General features: G+C 40.7%; 1 long non-coding RNA gene and 1 other non-coding gene across 3 annotated transcripts in view; both read right to left on the minus strand.

The window, feature by feature from the left end:
* Positions 1–25,560, minus strand: part of LOC132538571 (uncharacterized) — a 196,555-nt gene that overhangs the window by 130,908 nt on the left and 40,087 nt on the right. For both annotated transcript variants that reach the window (XR_009549908.1, XR_009549909.1), the window contains exon 4: positions 17,630–17,749. This is a non-coding gene — a long non-coding RNA (uncharacterized LOC132538571). The remainder of the gene's footprint in view (positions 1–17,629; positions 17,750–25,560) is intronic.
* On the minus strand, positions 11,583–11,689 carry LOC132538803 (U6 spliceosomal RNA). The gene has a single exon (XR_009550126.1). It is a non-coding gene; the product is annotated as a U6 spliceosomal RNA (small nuclear RNA).

Here is a 25,560-nt window from a genome sequence, read left to right on the forward strand (position 1 = left end):
TAAGCAGACACTAAGGTTCCTGAGGCTGGCAAGATCTTTCCTATGATGAACAGGTCTTGGACTTGGAAAGGATGATTTCATTTGAGGAAGAGTGTGAAACTTACAGAGAACACTTGCTAGCCACATTTCACATCACTGGTTCACAGTGCAGGTGCAGAACAAGTTGGCGACTGTCTCTGACCTCTGAGTAGGTCTGCACATTGTGGTAGACGTGACCAAACTGTCTTCTCTGGAAAACAGCCTGGGCAATCTCTGCTTGCCTATCTCGAAGACAGCCTGAGCCGTCTCTGCTTGCCTATCTGGAAGACAGCCTGAGCCGTCTCTGCTTGCCTATCTGGAAGACAGCCTGAGCCGTCTCTGCTTGCCTATCTGGAAGACAGCCTGAGCCGTCTCTGCTTGCCTATCTGGAAGACAGCCTGAGCCGTCTCTGCTTGCCTATCTGGAAGACAGCCTGAGCTATCTCTGCTTGCCTATCTGGAAGACAGCCTGGGCCATCTCTGCTTGCCTATCTGGAAGACAGCCTGCGCCGTCTCTGCTTGCCTATCTAGGAGACAGCCTGAGCCGTCTCTGCTTGCCTATCTGGAAGACAGCCTGAGCCGTCTCTGCTTGCCTATCTGGAAGACAGCCTGAGCCCTCTCTGCTTGCCTATCTGGAAGACAGCCTGAGCCGTCTCTGCTTGCCTATCTGGAAGACAGCCTGGGCCGTCTCTGCTTGCCTATCTAGGAGACAGCCTGGGCCGTCTCTGCTTGCCTATCTGGAAGACAGCCTGAGCCGTCTCTGCTTGCCTATCTGGAAGACAGCCTGAGCCGTCTCTGCTTGCCTATCTAGGAGACAGCTTGAGCCGTCTCTGCTTGCCTATCTAGGAGACAGCCTGGGCCGTCTCTGCTTGCCTATCTGGAAGACAGCCTGAGCCGTCTCTGCTTGCCTATCTGGAAGACAGCCTGAGCCGTCTCTGCTTACCTATCTGGAAGACAGCCTGAGCCGTCTCTGCTTGCCTATCTAGGAGACAGCCTGAGCCGTCTCTGCTTGCCTATCTGGAAGACAGCCTGAGCCATCTCTGCTTGCCTATCTGGAAGACAGCCTGAGCCGTCTCTGCTTGCCTATCTGGAAGACAGCCTGAGCTATCTCTGCTTGCCTATCTGGAAGACAGCCTGAGCTATCTCTGCTTGCCTATCTGGAAGACAGCCTGAGCTGTCTCTGCTTGCCTATCTGGAAGACAGCCTGAGCTGTCTCTGCTTGCCTATCTGGAAGACAGCCTGAGCCGTCTCTGCTTGCCTATCTAGGAGACAGCCTGAGCCGTCTCTGCTTGCCTATCTGGAAGACAGCCTGGGCCATCTCTGCTTGCCTATCTGGAAGACAGCCTGAGCCGTCTCTGCTTGCCTGTCTGGAAGACAGCCTGAGCTATCTCTGCTTGCCTATCTGGAAGACAGCCTGAGCTGTCTCTGCTTGCCTATCTGGAAGACAGCCTGAGCTGTCTCTGCTTGCCTATCTGGAAGACAGCCTGAGCCGTCTCTGCTTGCCTATCTAGGAGACAGCCTGAGCCGTCTCTGCTTGCCTATCTGGAAGACAGCCTGGGCCATCTCTGCTTGCCTATCTGGAAGACAGCCTGAGCCGTCTCTGCTTGCCTGTCTGGAAGACAGCCTGAGCTATCTCTGCTTGCCTATCTGGAAGACAGCCTGAGCTGTTTCTGCTTGCCTATCTGGAAGACAGCCTGAGCCGTCTCTGCTTGCCTATCTGGAAGACAGCCTGAGCCGTCTCTGCTTGCCTATCTAGGAGACAGCCTGAGCCATCTCTGCTTGCCTATCTGGAAGACAGCCTGAGCCGTCTCTGCTTGCCTATCTGGAAGACAGCCTGAGCCATCTCTGCTTGCCTATCTGGAAGACAGCCTGGGCCGTCTCTGCTTGCCTATCTGGAAGACAGCCTGGGCCGTCTCTGCTTGCCTATCTGGAAGACAGCCTGGGCCGTCTCTGCTTGCCTATCTGGAATACAGCCTGAGCCGTCTCTGCTTGCCTATCTAGGAGACAGCCTGAGCCGTCTCTGCTTGCCTATCTGGAAGACAGCCTGAGCCGTCTCTGCTTGCCTATCTGGAAGACAGCCTGAGCCATCTCTGCTTGCCTATCTGGAAGACAGCCTGGGCCATCTCTGCTTGCCTATCTAGGAGACAGCCTGGGCCGTCTCTGCTTGCCTATCTAGGAGACAGCCTGAGCCGTCTCTGCTTGCCTATCTGGAAGACAGCCTGAGCCGTCTCTGCTTGCCTATCTAGGAGACAGCCTGGGCCGTCTCTGCTTGCCTATCTAGGAGACAGCCTGAGCCGTCTCTGCTTGCCTATCTGGAAGACAGCCTGGGCCATCTCTGCTTGCCTATCTAGGAAGACAGCCTGGGCCATCTCTGCTTGCCTATCTGGAAGACAGCCTGAGCCGTCTCTGCTTGCCTATCTGGAAGACAGCCTGGGCCGTCTCTGCTTGCCTATCTGGAAGACAGCCTGGGCCATCTCTGCTTGCCTATCTAGGAGACAGCCTGTGCCGTCTCTGCTTGCCTATCTGGAAGACAGCCTGAGCCATCTCTGCTTGCCTATCTGGAAGACAGCCTGAGCAGTCTCTGCTTGCCTATCTGGAAGACAGCCTGAGCCGTCTCTGCTTGCCTATCTGGGAGACATGAATTGTTTCACACAACATAATTTTTACACAGCCTTTTTTCCTTATCTGTGTTTTCTCAGTTTCTAAGAACTGAATCAGTGGCTTGGGAAATAGCATAATGGTTATGCATAAAGACTTCCATGCCTGAGGCTCTGAGGTCTCCAATTTAATCCCCAGCACCACCATAAGTGAGAACTGAACAGTGCTCTGGTTAAAAACAAAAACAAACAAACTAGGATAACTACAGGCCCTTTGGAATATAACTAAAATATGCCTACTAGCTATCTACAAAATGGAGGGCCCCCCCCAACACTTCATCTGCACTATTCCAGCGTTTAGGTTCATGATTGGTCAACAATTTGTTTGGCTTTGTATGTTAACTCTCTTTTCAGCCACCAGGTTCCACATGCCAGCAGGATGCCAAAGACTTCCCTGGACAGACAATCCCACCAATGTGTCCTTGAGCCCCAATTCCCTGGAACCCTTCCCCACTAGGGAAAGAGAGAGACAGGCTGGGAGTATGGATGGACCTGTCAATGCCCACGTTCAGCAGGGAAACAATTACAGAAGCCAGACCTTCCACCGTCTGCATCCCACAATGACCTTGGGTCCATACTCCCAGAGGAATAGACTAGGAAAGCTATCAGGGGAGGGGAGGGGGTACAGAGATCTGGTGGTGGGAATTGTGTGGAGTTGTACCCCTCTTACCCTATGGTTTAGTCAGCGTTTCCTTTTTATAAATAAAATAATATTAATTAATTAATGACTTAAATAAGATCTGGACCCAGATTTGATAGTAAAAGCGGCATCCTTACACTTAAGGTAAAATTACATCTGTCCCTATAGGGTGAGAGAAATATAAAAACAGGGCCAGGTGGTAGTGCACCTGGTTGAGCGTACATGTTACAATGCTCAAGGATCTGGGATCTCCAAGCCCTCAAGTCCCCACCTGCAAGGGAGAAAGCTTTGCGAGTGGTGAAGCAGTGCTCCAGTTGTCTCTCTGTCTCTCTCCCTTTCTACCTCCCCCTTTTCTCTCAATTTCTGGCTGTCTCTTTCAAATAAATAAAGGTAATTTTTAAAAAAGAGAGAAATGTAAATACCTAACATTCAAGTCATAAGATAAATAATAACCGACTATTTTAAGTATTCTTTCCAAGATGTTTTATAGAACTTAAATTTATTTTCATCCTCTATTTTCTGTTTATATCGAGTGCTTTTTTTTTTTTTGAAACATATCATTACTCTACTTATTTATTTGTTCTTAGTAAATTGTCTAAGTGGACATAGAAGAGTGCTTGCAAATAGACTGTGGATTCTGCCAGGTTCAGAAGCATCCTTAAAGAAGAACTTCTGAGTAGCAAGACTTATTTTATATAATACACACCCTTCTTTCATTCTTAAAATGCAAGATCCGGCCTAAATTGTTTCCTTGTGCCATCCAAAGCACATTCTTGAGGTTCAAAGTCACTTGGCCTTGTCTTGAGTGAGTGGGGTCACTGATTCTTCCTTCCTTCATCTTTTCCCCAGCCCCAAAGTAAACAGACCTCTCACTGTGCAAAACCACTTCTTACTGTTTCAGGGGTAGAAATACAAATGGCAGCAAGTTACAAAAAGTCACAAGCGGTTACTTTGTTATTGAGAATTGCTTGACCTGAGACCAAGCAGTCGTAGAGCCACACAGAGAGACCAGCATGCTGTGGGATACTCAGTGACAGCCTCAGACACATCCTTAGCGAGTCTGTCAAAGAAGGGTTATCCCACTAGGCTGACCCAGGAACGGTTTGTCTCCGGGCTGCAGAGGCTGCAGAAACTATGGTTCCTTCAGAAGATGCCACTTTGGCATTTGAGAAAATGATTAAGAGGTAATATTGATAATATTGAGTGACATCTCAATATTATCTCTTTGACATCCTTCTCTAAAATATTGTCTCTTTATGTCATCTACAAATGTCTAATAATTATATCAACTTTACAACACGTATGTGGACTCTTCTAAATCAAGAAGGAATGAACAGTGTTTATGTTAAACTAAACCCTGTGAGTTATAAACTCAGTGAATCACCTGTCTCTCTCTTTCCCTAATGGGGCAGGGACCTGGGGAGGTGGGGCTCGGGGACATATTGGTGGGGTCGTCTGCCCAAGGAAGTCAGGTTGGCATCATGTTAGCATCTGGAACCTGGTGGCTGAAGAAGAGTTAAATATAAAGCAGGGAAAATTGTTGACTAATCATGAACTTTAAGGCAAGAATATATTGCAGATGAAGATTTGGGGGTCTCCATTTTGGAAAAAGCTAGGAGGTCTATTTTATAGGTATATTCCAAGGCTCCCTTGACTTTATTAATTTTTGCCTGAACCTGACAGCTAACATGTAGTGGACCTAAATATGGGAAAATTATATAAATATTGTTGACTGTAAACCCCATCGATTTGATCTGGGGCCCATAGTCAGCACAGGAGACTGTGTAACCTCTGCATCCCTGTAGCTCTGAGCTCACATTCTGTGGTCATGGCTAGGAACATTCCAGGCTGCACTAATTTCAGGACCCATCTTCCTCGGGTAGTAGGTAGAGTAAGTTGCCCAGCCTCCTTTTGGAGAATGGAACGTTGCCTACCATTGTTGATACACATTGAGGACAAGGTCTTATAGGGGCCCCCAAGGGGTCCATTATGTTGTTCCTGATGGAGATGACCAGTGACAGTGGTGCGAGAGATCTGTTAGAGGTTTAGTCCCATCATGTCTGTGTGGGAATCCCAGGACTCCCTAACTAGGGCCCCAGGTGATGGGGTGGCCTGGTAGTGACTAAAGAGTCATCATTAAAAGTATGTCAGTCCCTTGACCTTATTCAGCCTTTCGTAGTCCATACTTTGTCTGACAAGGTTAGCTTCAGGGTGATTGATGGAAGTGAAATAGGAGGAGGAAGTAGGTAAGGTCGGTGTCTAGGTCTAAGTAGAAACTATTCAAGTATGGTGCCTTATAAAATATAACAACTGCACTTTAGAATGTTCACAATTTTCCCTTTCTTTCCCTTCTCCTCCTCCTTTTTTTATTTTATTTTTTACCAGAGCACTGCTCAGCTCTGGTTTATGGTGGTGCAGGGGATTAAACCTGGGACTTTGGAGTCCTCTTATTTTTATGACTAAAATTGTGTTTTGAGAAGATAGTGTGGAATGACAATGTTTAGAAATGTCACTCAATATTATCAATATTACCTCTTAATCATTTTCTCAAATGCCAAAGTGGCATCTTCTGAAGGAAGATGTCAAAAGAGAGAGAAAGAAACAGTGGCCTTTTGTAGTCCTAGACATGGAATTACTTGGTATGCTAGAACATTTGGTCTGAGCACACAACATCTGGAAAGAGTCTGGAGATGAGGGGATAGATAGCCTGACCATAACTTGCCACTGAGTAAAGTTTGGGCTATATAAACTAGGCAGATGCCGCAGAAGGAAAAAAGCAAACTTTGGATTTATTATTTTTAAGTGTTTTCTCTCATGAGAGAAGAATAACTAGAAGGCGGCAGATTTCAGGCATGGATAACCACATGGCGAATATTTTTCATAGTGAAACCTGAAACCTATGGCTAGGTCTTCTTTGGGTTTCAGATCTATTTGCCTATTTAGTTCATCAGTGAGAGAGGTTAGAGCAGCAGTCACTACTGCCTTTCTCTGACCTAGAGAGAAAAAAAAAAAAAGTTTAGGAGACATCATTTAGATGCAGGCTTTTCTGTGACCTTGTTCTCTCTACCTGAGACAGTCGTTATTGTGCTTTCAAAATGAAGAATGCAGTCAGCTCTCTTTGCCCTGTGAAAATCTATTTCTCCTCATTCTAGAACCTCTCAACTCAAGCATTTCAGCCACGTTTCTCCCTGAGTTATACGGATGAGCAGCTGAAAAATAAAGGTAGTTCTTTCTCCTGTGCATTTCCTCACAATGCTCACCCCCAGTGCTCCATATCCTATCCCATCCCTTGAGAGCTTCTCTATTCTTTTTTTTAAATTTAATTAATTAATTTTTTATTTTTTAATATTTATTTATTTTCCCTTTTTTTTTGCCCTTGCTGTTTTTATTGTTGTAGTAGTTATTATTGTTGTTGTTGTCGTTGTTGGATAGGACAGAGAGAAATGGAGAGAGGAGGGGAAGACAGAGAGGGGGAGAGAAAGACAGACACCTGCAGACCTGCTTCACCGCCTGTGAAGCGACTCCCCTGCAGGTGGGGAGCCGGGGGCTCGAACCGGCATCCTCACGGCGGTCCTTGCGCTTTGCGCCACGTGCGCTTAACCTGATGCTGCTACTGCCCGACTCCCTTTTTTTTTAAATTTTTTTTTTATATTACAGAATTACATGTCAGCAGGGGTTTGAAGCCACACTATTCCCATCACCAGAGTTCTAAAGCTTCACTCTCCCCACTGCCATCCACCACAGTTTCTCTAAAGTTGTAGACCTGGGCCAACCATCTTCTCTACAACTATCTGTCCACATGTATACATAGTTGCCCCTACTTTTTCTGATTCACTCCTCTCTTCCCCTCCAAGCCACTCATGACATCATAGCTATCAACCTCCATATGTCCCTCTCTCTCCTTTTCCTTCTCTCTCTCTGAGTGCAAAGGGTTCTGCGCTCCAGCAAGAGAGCTTTAAAGTTTTTTCAGAGATAATGAAAATGACAGAGACCAGAATTTCAGCTTTACACAGAGGAAGGAGTGTCAGAAAGGAATGGAGGTGAAATATATGATACTTTTCAGATTCTTAATCCAAAAAAATTAACTTATTTGTAGAACTGTGATAGTGATGATCATATTTTATGGATGGTCAAATGAATGACAGTCATATTCTGAAACAGGAGAAAGCAATTAGGAAAATTTTGTTATAGGGTATTGCCGCTCCACTACTGCACGTGGAATAAAATGTCCCTGAAAGCGAGTTTAAATTAGTCCAACTAAGTACTTTCCAATTTAAGGTAACCACTAAAAATTCTAAAAAGATGTTTAATTGTTAGATAAAAGACATTTAAAAAAAACATTGAAGCATGTAAATGCCAAACACCAGAAAAAGGTAGAAAATAGAAGATACAGAAACAAAAGAATACATGCAGCAGATGTGAAACACCTGCTCTCACCCACACAGCACGTTCCGTAAGACACAGAGCAAGTTCAGAAGCCTGCTGGACACACACAGTGTGTTCTCGGGTCACACACACACACACGCTTCTAATTTTAAAATACTGGCTCAGATGCTTGTTCTAATGAGCTCAGTGATTAACTAATTGAAGAAATACCATTTTAAAAAATATAATTCCATCTTTAAAAAGAAGTACAAGGAATACTTTTTTTTCTTTTGGGAGCCTGAAAATACCCTAATACAAAAATCTGATTAGGTCATTGTAAGCAAGGAAGCTTGGAGAACAGTGTTTCTCATTTGAACCCCCGCAAAAATCCTCAGAAATATTAATGAACTGATAAATATGATATGAAAAAGATCAACACATTTTATCATTATATAAAACAAAGACGAAAGGATGAAATAGTCACCTAGTAAGGAACTGTGCTGGAAACAACATAGAAAAATCACTGGAATAATCACTCACAGATTAATAGAGGGACCAAATTCCTTTTTTGTAGATTAAAAATATTTATTTTATTTTAATAAGAAAGTGATAAAGAGGCCAGAGCCCTGTTCATCTCTGGCTTATGGTGGTGCTGGGGATTGAACCTGGGACTTCAGAGCCTCAGGCATGAGTTTTTTTGCACATCTACTATGCTATCATCCCAGCACCATGATTTATTTCTTATTGAAAATACAAAAAGCAAATTATTGGGATCAGGCAGTAGTGCAGTGGGTTAAGCACACATGGCACAAAGCACAAGGACCGGCGTAAGGATCAGTTTCTGATGCTAGGGGGATTGAACATGGTGCACCATCTTGGGAACAGTCTCAAGAGATTAGGCAGAGAGTTGCCATGGTGACCCAGTATGCCCACTCCCTGGTCTATATGTAAGGAAAAGAAGACATGGCCATGCAAAAGTTGCACATCAAAGCTTACAGCAGCATTTTAATGGGAATAAAAGGGGGGGTCGGGAGGCAGTGCAGCATATTAAGCGCACGTGTTGCAAAGTGCAAGGACGGTTTTGTAAGGATCGTCTAAGGATCCCGGTTCGAGTCCCCGGCTTCCCACCTGCAGGGGGTCACTTCACAAGCGGTGAAGCAGGTCTGCAGGTGTCTTATCTCCCCTCCCACCATCTGCCCCTCTCCATTTCTCTCTGTCCTATCCAACACCTACTATCAATAACGACAACAACAATAATAATTACAAGAACAATAAAACAACAAGGGCAACAAAAGGGGGAAAAAGCAAATTAAAAAAAAAGGAAAAAAGTAGAAAGAGTCCAATGTCCATCAACTAATACATAATTGAGTAAGATATATATTCATAAAATAATGTTCAGCAATAAATTTAAACCCTGAAGTATTACAATATGTATAAATATTGAGAGCTATCCTAATAAAGAAGTCAATCAGAAAAGATTTTGTACCAACTTCCCCACTTTGGGGGAGAAGCTTCATGAGTGGTTAAGCAGATCTACAGTTATCTCTCTGTCTCTCTATCTGCCCCTTCCTTATCAATTTCTCTCTGTCCTGCCAAATAAAGAAGAGAAGAAGAAGAAGAAACAGAAAAGGATAGGGGGAACAGAGGAGCACCAAACTCCAGTGACAACCCTGGTGGCCATAACAACAACAATTAATATTCGCAAATTGGACTAGCTGTATCTATTTTCTTTTTAACATATAGCATGTGTATAAGCTAGTAGGATGAGCAATCATTAATTCTCATATGTTAGTTTCCCCAGTAGAGAGTCCCATTGCATCAGATCTATCAAATAACTTCTAGAAAGCGAGGCTCAGATTTCTCCATCTCTGTGTCTCACCACCAAATCTTGCAGAAACACCAGGTATGTCTAGAGAGTATCTTGCCAAAGTGCAAAGTGGATGTCCTGAGAAGTTCACTAAAGTGTTGTCCAAAATGCTACCTTTCCACTGGGCAGTAACTCGATCTTCCGGTAATGTAAGGTCAGTCCACAGATAATGTGTCACCCTCACTCTTACTCAGCTGTAGACGCCATTAGAAGTGCTATCGCATTTTAGGAGGAGAGGGGAGGTTGCTTACACAGTATCAGACTTGCCATGTTATTTACCTCACCTCCACCAAGCCTTCTCCCATCCTCAGCCCCCAAACCTATTACAATTGGCAACTGTAATCTCAGCTCCTAAATTGTTAGAAAGAATTAAACGAATGAGCAAAAATATTTCACTCATTTTCATGTCTAAAAGACACCTAAAATATACCTGAAATACTAACTAGAAGTCTAAGATGAAACTTTGGAAGAGCAAACCATTCAACTATAGCTGCTATGTAAACACTTTCTTTTGTAAACCACGGAAACATTTCCCTTTAGGGATGATATTAGATTGCACTGGGCATTTCTCTCCACAACTCATAGAATACCCAGAACCGAACCTCCAGTATTTTTCTCCCCTCACTAGGTAAATGTATAAGAATTTAATTTATGACATCTTCATTTTCCAAATTAAAATGACCTTTAAGGAATTCCAGCCAGCCATGGAAGCGAAGAGTGCTATATTTTCTAAATATTGTTATTATTGTTATAAATAATTATAATGATTATTGTTATAAATAATTATTGTTATAAATAATATATTATTGTTATAAATAATGTTATTATTGTTATAAATAATGTTATTATTGTTATAAATAATGTTATTACAACATTCATTAAAGCCACAGCTATATTTAAATGGAAATGTCTTTTCAAAATAATAAAGCGAGATTCAGTAGGCTAGAAAGCTACTAGTCTCAGGTGTTTCCTATCAATAAGTTAAGATTAACTGAGGGCTGGACTTGGGAAATGATTTCAATTAATTAAAAAAAAAGGTGAGGGTTTATTTTCTTTTACCAAAGGTGAACTGAAAAGCTATGTCTTAATGAAAAAAAAAGAGTGAGGAAGCTCAAGTTAAAAGGGAAAAATGTGAGTAAGAAAAACTAAATTTAAGAGAGAGAGAGAGAGAGAGAGAAACTAAATTAAAAATTGAACAAAGATCATTGTCACAGTTGTGTGCACCTCCATTCTCAAAAGAAAAACTAATTTCCCTGATGACTTATAGCTAATCTCATCTCCCTGAACCATGACTGGTTCTCTTGTGATTCTTCTATGTAGAAGTCAATCTAGAACTCTCCACAGAGGGAACTGGGGAATGAGTCAACCATTTCTATGCTAAAACTGTTGTTTAAAAATATTACCATGCAGTAGTTAAATAAAACATGTGAAAAGGTTACTTCTGCTCTCATTTTTTCACCCAGGTAAAGGCTTAGAGCAATTGTTTTAAAAAAAATTTTATTATCTTTATTTATTTATTATATAGAAACAGCCAGAAATTGAAGTGGAAGGGGGAGATAGAAAGGAAGAGAGAGGAGTCAGGTGGTAACACAGCAGGTTAAGCGCAAAGCACAAGGACCAGCATAAAGAGCCCTGAGCCCCAGGCTCCCCACCTGCAGGGGAGTCGCTTCACAGGCGGTGAAGCAGGTCTGCAGGTGTCTGTCTTTCTCTCCCCCTCTCTGTCTTCCCCTCCTCTCTCCATTTCTCTGTCCTATCTAACAAGGTTGGCATCAATAACAACAACAATAATAACTATAACAACAATAAAAAGACAAGGGCAACAAAAGGGAAAATAAATTAAAAAAATATATTAAAAATATTTAAAAAAAAGAGAGAGAGCGAGAAACTTGCAGGCCTGTTTTACCACTCATGATGCTTTCCCCCTGCAGGTGGGGACCAGGGGCTTGAACCTGGGTCCTTGAGTACTGTAATGTGTGCGCTTAACTAGGTGCACCAACACCTGGCCCATAGAGCAACTGTTTATTTATTTATTTTTTTAAAATATGGAATGCTTCACAAATTTGTGTGTCATCTTTGCGCAGGGGCCATGCTAATCTTCTCTGTAACGTTCCAGTTTTAGTGTTTGTGCTGCTGAAGTGAGCTCAGAGCAATTCTTTTTAAAGAATAAAGTAGGTTTTCTTTTTCTGGCAGGAAACACAATTATAATATTCTAATTCCCTCTTAAAATGTTTTATTAGTGACAATAACTATTAACAAGTTTGTAAGATAACAGTAGTACAATTCCACACAGTTCCCACCACCGGAGTTCTATGTCCCATCCCTCCCACTGAAAGCTTCCCTATTCTTTATCCCCCAGGGAGTATAGACAAAAATTCTTTATAGGGTGCAGAAGGTGGAAGGTCTGGCTTCTGTAATTGCTTCTCTGTTGGACATGAATGTTGGCAGGTAGATCCATACCCCAGCCTGTTTCTCTTGCTCTAGTGGGGTGGGGTCTGGAGAGGTGAGGTTCTGGGCTCTTAGCCAGTGACTGGTTTCACCTAGAAGGCTGAAAGGGAATGCATCTCATCCTATCATCTTTCATTCTTCCTCTCGAGTTAAGGTTATAGCTAGGCAAACTGAAGAAGGAGAGAGAGAGAGAAAGAGAGAGAGAGAGAGAGAAAGTCAGTCAGTCTAGCTGTTCAAGCCAGCATAGTGATTCAGTTAGGAAACAGTCTACACTGACAAATTCAACCTGAATCCTTCTTCTTTCTTTAGGTCTAGAAGGGTAGGACCATAGTTTCATACATATTCTCCACATCTACATTTACATACAGCATATAAATTTATTAGACTCATAAGATTTCCTTCCCTCTGACTCTTTTTTTTTAAATATTTTATTTTATTTGTTTATTCCCTTTTGTTGCCCTTGTTGTTTTATTGTTGTAGTTATTATTGTTGTTGTCGTCGTTGTTGGATAGGACCACCTGTGAAGCGACTCCCCTGCAGGTGGGGAGCCGGGGTTGGAACCGGGATCCTTATGCCGGTCCTAGTGCTTTGCGCCACCTGCGCTTAACCCGCTGCACTACAGCCCGACTCCCCCCTCTGACTCTTTTTGTCTCTCTGCCCAAATACTGTTGCCCGAGTCTAGTGATAGGTCTGGAAGTGTGTAAGATGGTGTGACAGCCTGGCATGACCTTCCCAAGGAAGTCAGTGTTGTCTAGTAAGACCTATCCACTGGGAGAAAGAGAGGAGTCCCAGGGTCTGTGAAAGTCCATATTCCTCCTATATCATATTCCCACTCCAACTTTCATCATTTCAGTTTTCTCTAAGTCAAAGACTTGATGAATTCAATTAACGTGACTGTGTGGCAAGTTGCATCAAAAATTTTAAATGTGACTGTGAGAGCTGCTACCAAGCAGACATCACCTTTCTCACTGCATACTCTAGAGGCCAGCAGAGAATGGAATGATGCAGTCAACATACTAAAAGGTAAGACTTGCCTGACATGAATATTCCAATCCACCATTCTCCTTCAAATAGGATTAAGAAGTGAAGGTGTTCTCAAACACAAGGAAAAAAAAATCTGAAGAAATTTACCACCAACAGATCAGCTTCCTTTTAAGAAAAACTGAAGAACACGACAACAAAAATGCAACTAGACCACCACTTAATGCATATAGAAAACATTACCTCAAAATGGGTAAACGATCTGAATATTAGATCAGAAACTATAAAATATGAAGGAGAAAACACTGGTGAACCATGTCAGAACCTTAACATCAAAGATGCATTTGGAGATTTGACCCTATGAACAAGTGAAACTAAAGCACACACACACAAAAAAGGACACATCAAAGACAAATACATATAGGAATATGTGGAAAGAAAATTCAACCAGGGTAAAAAAAGCCACCCAGCAAATGGGAGGAGATATTTGCACATCACACATCTGATAAGAGATTGACATAAAAAAATCTACAAAATAAATCACATAAGTTATCAACAACAAGCCTATTAAAAAGTAGGCAAAAAATTGAAAAGAAAAAACAGTTTTCTAAGAAAGATACACAGATGGCTGGTTCACAGACATAAAAAAAAAATGCGAGAGTTGGATGGTAGCACAGTGGGTTAAGCGCACATGGCACAAAGCGCAAGGACCGGCGTAAAGGATCCCGGTTCGAGCCCCCGGCTCCCCACCTGCAGGGGAGTCGCTTCACAGGCGGTGAAGCAGGTTTGCAGGTGTCTGTCTTTCTTTCTCTGTCTTCCCCTCCTCTCTCCATTTCTCTCTGTCCTACCCATTGACGACGACATCAGTAACAACGATAACTACAACAATAATACAAGGGCAGCAAAAGGGAATAAATAAATAAATATTTTAAAATATATATTTATTTATTTGTTCAGAGTTGAAAGATAGAGGGCATAAAAGACCAAGAGGAAGAGAGATTCACAGAGAGAGGAGAGACACTGCAGACTTACTTCACTGTTGATGAAGATTCTCTTTGCTTGGTGCCCCATTCTCTTCGCTTAGGGGGCTCCAGTCCTCAATTAGCATGCCTGGGAGCGATCTCCCAGTCTCCTAGAGTTTGCTTTGAGGTGGTACATTATTTGAGTCTGTACACGTGTATATATTTGTCCCAAATTCAAATAAGCTTTATGGGTATTTTCACTGTTCCTAAAACTCTCATTTACTTTGCCTGTTCACTTCCTTCTTGACTCTAACTCTTGGCAATCACAGATGTGTCTTGATACTCTTGGATTCTGAAGAGGGAATATATATTCTAAGACTGTGACAAATAGCCCAATTGTGTAGGTGTGGACATTTCCTAGTAAGACTTTGACTGTGTGAACTTCTGAACTAAATCTCAGATTTCTTTTTGGGGTGGCTATTATAAAAAATTCGCAATAATCTATTTGATATTATATTTAGAAACATCGAATACAGTTGTTTCTACTCAGAATAACCCTCAAATATTTACAGTTATTTTTTTCCTAGTAGAATTACCAGAAGATTTTTTTTTCCTTATTGGTTGGCTAGTTTAGCTAATATAAGAGCTAGCAACACCCTCCAAAACTCTGAAGCTGACTACTAGCCTCACAAAAGGAGAAGCTGACTTCCATGAAGGGAGTTTTACTTTACTTTATTAACAATTTGATGTAAATGTAATGTCTTACCTTGTATGCAGGGAGTAATTCAATATCTAGTGATTTCCTAGAACCCAAAGTTTATCAAATAACAAAGTAATTTTCACTTATTGAAAGGTTACCAACTGCCTGGACAGCCCAGCTGAATAGCTTTTAAGTCACAGTAGAAGACAGCAACAGGCATAAAGTAGTGAGAGTCACTTCTCAAACGATATAATACTGGGAGTTGGGTAGTAGCGTAGCGGGTTAAGCACACAAGGACAGGGTAAGGATCCCGGTTCCAGCCCCCGGCTCCCCACCTGCAGGGGAGTCGCTTCACAGGGGGTGAAGCAGGTCTGCCTGTATCTTTCTCTCCTCCTCTCTGTCTTCCCCTCTGTCCCATCCAATGATGATGACCACAATAACAACAATAAAACAACAAGAGCAACAAAAGAGAATAAATAAATAAATACTGATTCAAAATGTTTAGAGCTAAGAACTAGGATTTTCACAACAGTTGTGTATCCATTATATGGAAAATGTTACAATGCCCTAACTGTCCATACAGTTTTTAATACAATTCCCATCAAATCCATCTAGTGAATCATAAACTTTCAAACACAGCTCATAATTTTGTGGAAAATTTTAAGCTGCTTAAAATGAAAATTAATCTAAGTTCATTTTCAGTGGCGACAAACACTGGCAAGAAATAATAATGAAAAATGTCTAAAGTGAAACAAACCAAAATTAAATAACAGTCTAAAGTGTAAATTCTCAAAACAAAACATGAAGATGATGGGGAGAAATGAAAAGGAAGCTTACGACTAAAACTTAAAGAAAGCTAGCAAAATGGGATTCGTGGAACACAAAACCACAGTTAACTGAAATAAGAAAACTGTGACGGACATAAAATTTTTCCTAGTTAGCAAACATTTATTTAAGTACTTTTATGCATCTGGTATTGATTTTGGCCAAAGCAAAATCACAGATATGACAAAGAAGCTATGGACGCATATTGATATGTTTAGAGTTTCTAAGATGTCTTCCATGGCTTCATGTGTTTGTCACACACGACTTAGGAAACAATCTGTTTAGGGAAACTTTTAAAGCATTATTATATTAACGCGCAAATTCTCTTAAACATTTTACACAAATGCGTTTAAGTATTTTCCACAAAACACATTCCTCTGACAGCTTCCAGTGACCACACACCAGCCCGATTTGACAACGCCCCTCTGTGCTTATTGAACTTGTTCCCATAAGCTCTTCAATTAATGGGACAAGATGCCTACATCAACAAGAAAGGGGATGCTTCCAAAGCTCTCCAGTGCCCAGTAAAGGGAACTTCTTTAAAATGAAGTTGACACTTCACTCTGACTGACAGTACAGACAGCGCCTCTCCGCTTCCATGTACCCCACTCCCCACCATGACACCCACCTCACCAGGCTCTGAGAGTTTTCATACATAGACAGTTAAAGTTATTTGGCCTTTGACCTGGTGCCTTCAGGGGTGAAAGGCATTGACTTAGGAAGAAAGATTAAATTAACCATAGCTAGACCAAAGAATAACTAAACAAAATAAAAAGGCAAAGAGATGAAGGAATGAGGAAGCACATTAGATGGTGAAATGAGGAAGTCATTAAGCAAATGAAACCTTAGATTGAATAATTGGCAAAATTTCCTGAAACAAAGAGCCCTTAAACTTTAAAAGTACTGTTGTCCTATGATCAAAATGACTGAGCCTTTGCTAGGTCAGGTAACACTAGCTGTCAGCTCATGACAAGCCTAGTTGTACTAACAACACAAGTCATGCCAGGGAAATTCCCTCAATTCTTTAACACCCAGCTGTGTTTGTGGAACATCAAACCAGTATTATTTCTTTCTTACTCTCAGAAAAGAACAAAAATAGCACAGGTAAATGTACCAACAATAAATCCTTACTTTCCACCAAGACAGACTTTATTTTTACATTTCTGACTCATGTAGATTAACATCAAGTATAGGACAAGATATTTCTCATCTTTAATATATCTGACATACGATCCTGTGAAAACTAGTAGTGAATGAATATCTCTTACAAATGAGCTTAGAAATATGCTACAGCAAATAACTTTCACAGTATCCTGAACATTGTCCCATTTCTGATTCTAGAGCTTTTTGATTCTGTTGTGTAAGTTGCTGAAAGAATGACTCAAAGGGATCTGTTCAACAGATACATTAAGTTTCACTCTGTCTCACCACTTAGGATGTTTTACTTGCTAGGGAAAAAAAATCTAATGAGATACAGGGATGCTTGTTTTTATTTTCAACCTCACTGAGGTGAGACTTTTTGAGTTCTGTGTTGAACACTAAAGTTCCCTAATAAATAAGTCCAGATGGAATGTGGATGAGAGACGGGCTGTGCATGTGACATGCAGACCACAAGTAGCATTATACCCAATCACTCCGTGAGATGCCACATGGCCTAAGGTAATTTTCCATGGCAGAATCTAAATAACATTGTTCATTTGTTAATGGTCTAAATGTCATAATTAGGATATGTTGCTGCTATAGGACTCTAATTACTGATAAAAAGTAACTTTCATCATGACCTTCTCCTGTTTAGGGGAAATGATCATTATGCCTAACTCCAGCCTTGCAACTCCTTGATCATTCCAATAAAGCATTTCTGAAAATGCCAAACACATTGCTTGGTTTAGAATGGCTGTTCTAACAGGGAAGTAATGATTTACGTGGTTTTTTTTTTTTTCTTTCTGTCATACCTTTGGAATCATTACCAGGTGAGAAACAAAGATAGAAAAGTATGTATCAGCGATCATAGGATCCCTGCCTCTCATCTCATCACTGTACATTCATCCATTAAAGAAGAAAAAGAAAAAGCATTGACTGATGATTGCAAGATGACCAGTAAGCCAACAACCAGCACATATGTACCACCCCCACCCCCCAAACTGAACTTGTTTGGAAATCAAACACATACCTTACTCTTCTATGCCTAGGCAGCCTTATTTGTGAAGTGGTAGGTGGCATCCTCAGTCCTCGTTTCTTGGTGAGCTTTCCCTCCTTTCATTAGGCTAGGGCTTGGTACTTTGTCCAGGCTCTGTGTAAGACAAAAAAACAATGACTGTTTTTTTTTGTTTTTTTTCTTTCCCCCAGCTTCTAAAGAATAAGCAAATGGTATGTGAACACTCATGGTGAATTTTCCTTCACCATTTTACAATGCAGGGACTGGTCTAAGAAACCTCATTTTCGTGCCATTGGTTTTCTTTGTGGTTTTATGTGTGAGGAAGCATGGGATTGTATGTATACTTGTGTGTGAGACCAAAGCATCATTCTATCGCTTATGAGGTTCTCTCCTTGCCTTCTTTTCTATGTGCTAAAAGAGACGGAAGCCAGATACTTAGAGTGCAAGGCAGGTGCTCTGTGGTTGGATCACTTTCTACTTGACCATGTAGTATGGTAACAACTAAATTTCTCTTTTGACCATAGTTTGTCATAGTTACCACTGCATTTTAATTTGTTTTCCTCTGGAAATGTACTTCCCTTAGAATATTACATAAAGGCAGGAAATCTATTAAAACAACAGTGAAAAAAAACAAACCCTACAGTTAATGTTCATTACAGAGTACAATGTAGTTAAAACTTGAAATAGAGAATGCAGTTACAAACTTCTTGAATTTTTTTTCAGCAGGCTTTTATTAATTTAGGCCACATTTTTTAAAGACCAAAGTTAGAAGAATAATCTTATTAACAATTGATTATATCCATATTTGTGGAAAGTGTCTTGTCTAAATTATTAAGCTTTGAAAATAATGAATCAAATTTCCAAAGGAAATACTTTAATAAAAAAAAATGCCAGTGTTCAAAGCCCATTCAAAGCGTATTTTCTTGCATTTAAGTATTTTTTTAAATAATGAGAATAAATAAAATGAATTATGTTCCCTTGCCTGTAGAGCTGTTTATAGTCATCTTGTAAGAATGAAATTATAAATCTAAAGAAAAAGCACATCAATAAGTTCCAGGTTAGTAAAAGCTTATGCATACAACACATTCTCCATAGGATTTTTTTAGTCTAAGCCAAACATCATAACTCACAAATAGTATTGAGAGGTGTGATCCAGAATTCAGGGAGTGTCATGAGGAACAACACAACATCAAGAAAACAGGAGAATGATCCCAGAAGAAGGAAATTACTGGCCAAGGAAAATACTTCAAGTGGTAAAAACCAACTGATCCATTTGGAATAGGAGCCTATGGCTTTGAGACAATCAGGTCTCTTTTATAAATGTGTAGTAAGAATTGTTTGATAGATAAGTGCTCTTAGAAGGTTCTAATCTGAAAGCCAAAGCTTTACCCCTGCAAGTGAGGACTGGGTGCTCGAACCCAGGTCCTTGCTGACTATAACATGTGGCTCAACCAGCCAGCCTCACTGCTTTTCAAAATAATAAGATTCTAGGTTTTTCTCTCAGCATTTGTTTGTGGAGAAAACTATGCTGGGGGCTGGGAGGTGGTGAACCTGGCTGAGTGCACATTACCTGTGTTTGAGCCCCAAGGCCTCATCTATGAAGGAAAACTTTGCAAGTGGTGAAGCAGGACTTCAGGTCTCTCTCTCTTTCCCTCCCTCCCTCCCTCCCTTCCTTTCTTTCTTTCTTTCTTTCTTTCTTTCTTTCTTTCTTTCTTTCTTTCTTTCTTTCTTTCTACCTATCTATCTACCCTCTTCATTTCTGGTCCCTACCCTCTTCATTCCTGGCTGATTCTATCAAATAAATAAAGATAATTAAAATTAAAGAAAGAGAAACCTATGCTGTGTATAAAAGTATGAATACCAAGTTCTTCTTTAAAATTTTAGATATATTACATGATACTCTAAAGATAAAATGTGGACAAATATAGGACTTGTTATGAAGTTAATTTTAAAAAGCAAATTAGAATGATGTCAGCCATTGCTTTCCTCACAAATCTGTTCTTTTAAACCATAATATAGGAGCCAGGTGGTCTTGGGCCTGGTTGAGCACACATGTTATAATGAACAAGGTCCTGGGTTCAAGTCCTGAGTCTCCACCAGCAGGGGGAAAGCTTTGCACGTGGTGAAGCAGTGCTGCAGATGTCTTTCTGTTTCTCTCTCCCTCCCTATCCTCCCCTTCCTCTCAGTTTCTGGCTTTCTCTATCAAATAAATAAATAACTATAATAAAATTTTTAAAACATATTTTATAACAATCTGGATGCAATGGTCTTTATGAGTCATAAACTGATGAAGAAGGCCATGAGTAAGCTAGCTTCCCTAGTTTATTGAATTTGTAAAAAAAAAAAAAAAAGTCTTCCAGCAAAGAACATTTTTCTCATCATTGATGATCATCCTACAATGTCTAACTTCTTTCTGTCCTGACTTAAAAAAAAAAAAAAAAGGAATAAGACTCATGACTAATTGTAAAAAATAAACTGGGGGTGGTGGTGTCAGGTGGTGGCATACCTGGTTAGGTGGTTAAGTGCACATGTTACAACTTGTGGTCAAGCCCTGGCCCCCACCTACAGGGGGAGAGCTTTGCGAGTGGTGAATCAGGGCTGCAGGTGCCTCTCTGTCTCTCTCCCTCTCTATCTCCCCCTTCCTTTCTCAATTTCTGGCTGTCTTTATCCAATAAATTAAGATAATAAGCGAAAATTAAAAAATAAAAAGAAAGGGAGGGAGGGAGGGAGGGAGGGAAAGGCAGAAAATAAACATTTAGATCGACGCAGTTCCTTGTTGTGGACAACAGAGCTTCAGTGAGTCAGAGAATCACCCGAGTTACCTGCAAAAAATCGAAAAATCTAAACTGAAAGTTTAGGGCTATTGGGCAGACGGCCTCACCACTGTGAGGAGCCTCCCCTTCCCAGAGCCCTGCCTCACGAGGAAAAGACAGACACAGGCTGGGGGTGTGGATCCACCTGCCCAACACCCATATCCAGTGGAGAAGCAATGACAGAAGCCAGGCCTCCCACCTTCTGCTCCCCATAAAAAAATGTTTGGTCCATACTCCCAGAGGGGTAAAGAATAGGGAAGCTTCCACTGAAGGGGATGGGATGCAGAACTCTGGTGGTGGGAACTGTGTGGATTTGTATCCCTCTTACCCAGCAGACCTGAGTTCATAATTAAATCAATAATAATAATAATAAACTTTAGGGTTAAAAAGAGGAAAATAAACAGATAAAGAAGTCTCAGAAATCTGGGGAGACAATATGATTACACAAAAGACTTTCTTTTTAAAAAAAATATTTTTATATTTATTTATTCCCTTTTGTTGCCCTTGTTTTATTGTTGTAGTTCTTATTGTTGTTATTGATGTCATTATTGTTGGATAGGACAGAGAGAAATGGAGAGAGGAGGGGAAGACAGAGTGGGGGAGAGAAAGACACCTGCAGACCTGCTTCACTATGAAGATGCCGGTTCGAGCCGGGGCTTGAACCGGCATCCTTACGCTGGTCCTTGCGCTTAACCCTCTGCACTACCGCCCGACTCCCGCAAAAGGCTTTCATGTCTGAGGCTCTGTGGTTTCAGGTTCAATCCCCTGTATCTCCATACACAGAGCTAATCAGTGCTTTGGTCTCTTTCTCTATGCATATATACTCTATGTTTCTCATTAAAATATTAAGAAAGAAGTGTTAAAAATGTCAAAGAAATCCAAATATATTTTGTGCAAGCTTATACAATTTTTACAACATGGTGATCACACAGCTTATTCTAGCAAACGTGGAATTTTGTCATAGGGATTTATAAAATTCAAGCTGACCAATGACAGAAAAGAGCTGAGACCATTCATCCCTGATTAAAAAATAAAACTTAGATGAAATGAGTATGTGATTATTGTTAAGCTTTAGAAGATTTCAAAATAAATCCAGAATCAAATAGGAATGAACACTCACTATATTAGTAAATATGTCGAGTTAGTTATCCACCTCTCTACAACAAATTATTCCCAAATTTAGAAGCTATAAAACCGTGCTTATTACCTCAGACCTTAGGCGGGATGGGAAAAGTGTTGAACTGGGTGCTGCTGACTCAAGACTTTTTTACGAGTTTAGAATCAAGGGATTGAGTCTGCAGTCATTCTCAGACTCATTTGAGGAGGATCTTTACCTTACTACTTCTGTCAAGATTAAAGAAGAAAGATTATTTTTTTATTTTATTTGTGATTCAATATTGATTTACAAAACTATGAGATAATAGGGTATAACTACACACCGTTCAAACTCCCAGAGCTCTGTGTCCCATTCCCTCCACTGGAAACTGCAGTAGTTCTCCCAAGGTCACAGATATGGGTTGACTACCATAAATATATATGCCCATTTTTTCCTATAGTCCTTCTCTTCCTTTCTAAGTTACACTACATCTGTTACTATTTCCTTCTTTTCTCTTCTCTCTCCAGGTCCTTGATGGAACTGGAGCTCAGATCATATTCCCCTAATATTTCTCCTCCTCTGGGAGTACGGATCAAAATTCTTTAAGGGGTACAGAAGCTGGGAGGTCTTGCTTCTATAAACTGCTTCTCCACTGGACATGGCAGGCCAATCCATACCCCCAGCATGCTTCTATCTTTCCCTAGAGGAGTAGGGCTCTGGAGAAGTGAGACTTTGGGACACAATGACGAGGTCATCTGCCCAGGGAAGTCAGGATGGAATCCTAGTAGCATCTGCATCTTGGTGCCTGAAAGGCAGTAAGATATAAACCAGGACAAAATGTCTAATAAGCAGGATCCAAAAAGTAGGAACAGAGGAGAGAGATGAGTATAGGGATCTTAGGGTAGTAAGAAGCTAGGAAGTCTATTTTAGGTATGTCTCTAGAGGGCCATGACTTAAGTAAATTTTCTTTAGCCTGATAGTGAACATGCAGGGTGAACAAAAAATATTGTCTGAGAAGACGGTGTCAGTGTTAACAATAGGGCTAGAAAGCTGTATTACAGCAGAGAGAAGACCCTAAACTTAAAGAAGACATATAAATATATAAAAAAGATATATAAATCCACCCTGTCAGAGTGACCCAGGGCCCATATATATCTTCACATTTAGCACAGAAGCCCGTGTAACATCTGCAGTTTGTGGTCACAGCTGAGAACATTCTAGGCTGCACTCATTTCAGGACCAGTCTGCTGCATGTAGCAGGATAGGATGACCCAGTCTCCCTTTGGAGAGTGGGGCAAACCCTATCATTACCACTCCAAGGCAATCTCCTGGAGAGACCCACAAGAGGGCTTAAGATGACGTTCCTGATGGAAGTGACCAGTGATGGTGAAGAGAAGAGATGTATTAGCTATCAATGATAGGCCCATCATATCTATATGGGAATCCGAGGATTCACTGACACGGAGTCCAGATGATGGGGTGGCCTGGTCTTGACCAAAAAGGCCATCATTAAGTGAGCCAGTCTCTTATCTTTATCCTGCTTTTGTAGTCCTTTATTTTCTTTCTTTCTTTCATTCTTTCTTCCTTTTCCTTCCTTATCTAAGGAACTGAAGAATTTCTCCCAGTTGTTAAGTAGTTGAGTGTCATACACACACACACACACACACACACACACACACAATGTTTTTCCTTTATAAAGAAGTCTTTGCTTTTATAACAAACACGTTGTTTTTTTGTTTGTTTGTTTGTTTTTGTCTTAACATTATGTCCTGGTGCATGATGATGGAAAAGGAGCCAAGCTGAAGGTAAGAGTGTTTTGCGGGCACCTATCATGGTGATGAGATGAGAAACGTTTCCCATGGGACAATAGCTATACTGTAAGCCATCACACACCCACCTCAATAAAATTATTTTTTAAAGCAATTCTCTATCTCAGTTATTCCCTTCCATTAGTCTGGGACATAACAATGTCAACAGATACAGCATCACAATCAGTCAGGATCATTTTGTATTAATAAAAGAACTCAAAGCCACAAAACCATAAAAATAGATTTGACTCATAAAGATGGTATTTTTTTTATAAAGATGCTATTCACAAACTTAAACAACACAGGAAAAGAAGCAAATGTATTTGGAAAATATTTTCAATATGCAACTGGGTAAAAAAAGCTGGTTTCACAAATAAATGTGAAAGTCTAAAATTGTATCAGAAAAATATGTACAATAAATAGAGTTCACAATTAAAGAACTGAAAATGGCTTATTATGATAGTCTTACTCATCATTTTCACAGTTTCATCATTTCCATATTTCTATGGGTCATTTTAGCAAACATTTTAAAATGTGAAAATTCTAGAATATGAGAAGAAATAAAAACACAATCTCTTGGAATTAGTGAAAGTTTAGATTGCTATTTTTTTTTCCTGTGGAGACCAATTTTAAAGTATAGTTGATATTTTTTGTTTACTTATTTATTTTTACTTGTTTTTCATTGAGAGGTTAATAGTCTAAAGTAGTCTTTTCTCCCCTCACTACTCCTGTCACTGAAGATCTATGTCCCATCCCCACCCCCACAGATAACAACTATAGTTCTCCTATAGGTAGACATTGTTTTTCCTCAGTATAGTAGATATCTCACATATCTGTTTCCTTACTAGGAATATGTATATATCATAAAGTTTAATGACCAGGCAGTGGTGCACCTGGTAAAGGCTGTGTTACTGGGCTGGGGGCTGGGTCGTGGTGCACCTGGTAGAGTGCACATGTTACAATGCACAGTGCCTGGTACAGTGCACAGGGACCCAGGTTCTCTCTCTCTACTGTCACTGGTCATACCCATTTGGAACATGATGATAAGCCCTTTTGTAGGCTTAAGACTGTACCTTCACTATGAAGTAGCAATGATAGGGGATGCCCTACTCTCCAAAGAGAGGCTGAGTCATCCTACTCTGTCACTTAAGAAAGACTAGCTCTGAAGTGAGTGCTGCCTAGAATATTTCCAGCTGTGACTATGAACAGTGAGCTGTCTGACAGGGACTCAGAGGTCGTACAGGTTCCTGTGCTAAATATGATGTGGATATGGTCCCTGAGTTAGATCAGGTACTAAACAGTTCATTGCATTTATACATCTTCTTCAGGTTTGCGAGCAACTCCTAGCCATAGTCCTGCTTCCTAGTTATACTCTCAACTCTCACACCATCTCCCCAGACAATATTTCTAGTCCAGTCTTATTACCTATCAAGATCCAGCAAAGATTACTAAGACATAGGCTCCTAGGAACAGACTTCCTAGCTTCCTTCCACCCTAAGGCTCCTACTTTCATCTGCTCTATTCCTACTTTATGGTCCCTGTTTATTAAACATTTTGTTCTGCTTTCCATCTTATTGCATTTTAGCCACCAAGTTCCAGATGCTACTATGACTCCAACTTGCTTCCCTGGCAGATGACCTCACCAATGCTTCCTGGCACCTCACCTCTCCAGAGCCCTATCCAACTAAGGAAAGATAGACACAGGTTGTGGTTACAGATAGACCTGCGAATGCTCATGTCCAGCAAAGAAACAATTACAGAAGCCAGACCTTCCATCTTCTGCACTCCATAAAGAATTCTGATCCATAGTCCCAAAGGGGTAAACAATAGGGAACTTGCCAGTGGGGATGGGACACAGAACTCTGGTGGTGGCAACCCCTTTTAGACTTATACCCCCTACAATATTGTAAACCAATATTAAATTACTAATAAAAATATAAAACATTAAAAAAGAATTGGAAACTACAGAATCTAATAAAATACGTATCAATGTCTTTCTGAAATCTAACTATGAATAGAGGTGACAGATCATTTAAATAATAACCACCAAGAATTTAATAAAGGCATCTAATAAATTAAAGAATGGTGCAAGATTAGATAACTTTCAATGTTGTTATTTTAGTGGATTAAAATGAAAATAATACCCCCTCCATGGATTTAGAGAAAGCAATAAAAATATTTCATCATTCATTTTTTCCTTAATGTTCTCATAAAACTAGAAACAAGAAA

The sequence above is a fragment of the Erinaceus europaeus genome, chromosome 5 (assembly GCF_950295315.1).
Source record: "Erinaceus europaeus chromosome 5, mEriEur2.1, whole genome shotgun sequence".
Taxonomy (NCBI): domain Eukaryota; kingdom Metazoa; phylum Chordata; class Mammalia; order Eulipotyphla; family Erinaceidae; genus Erinaceus; species Erinaceus europaeus.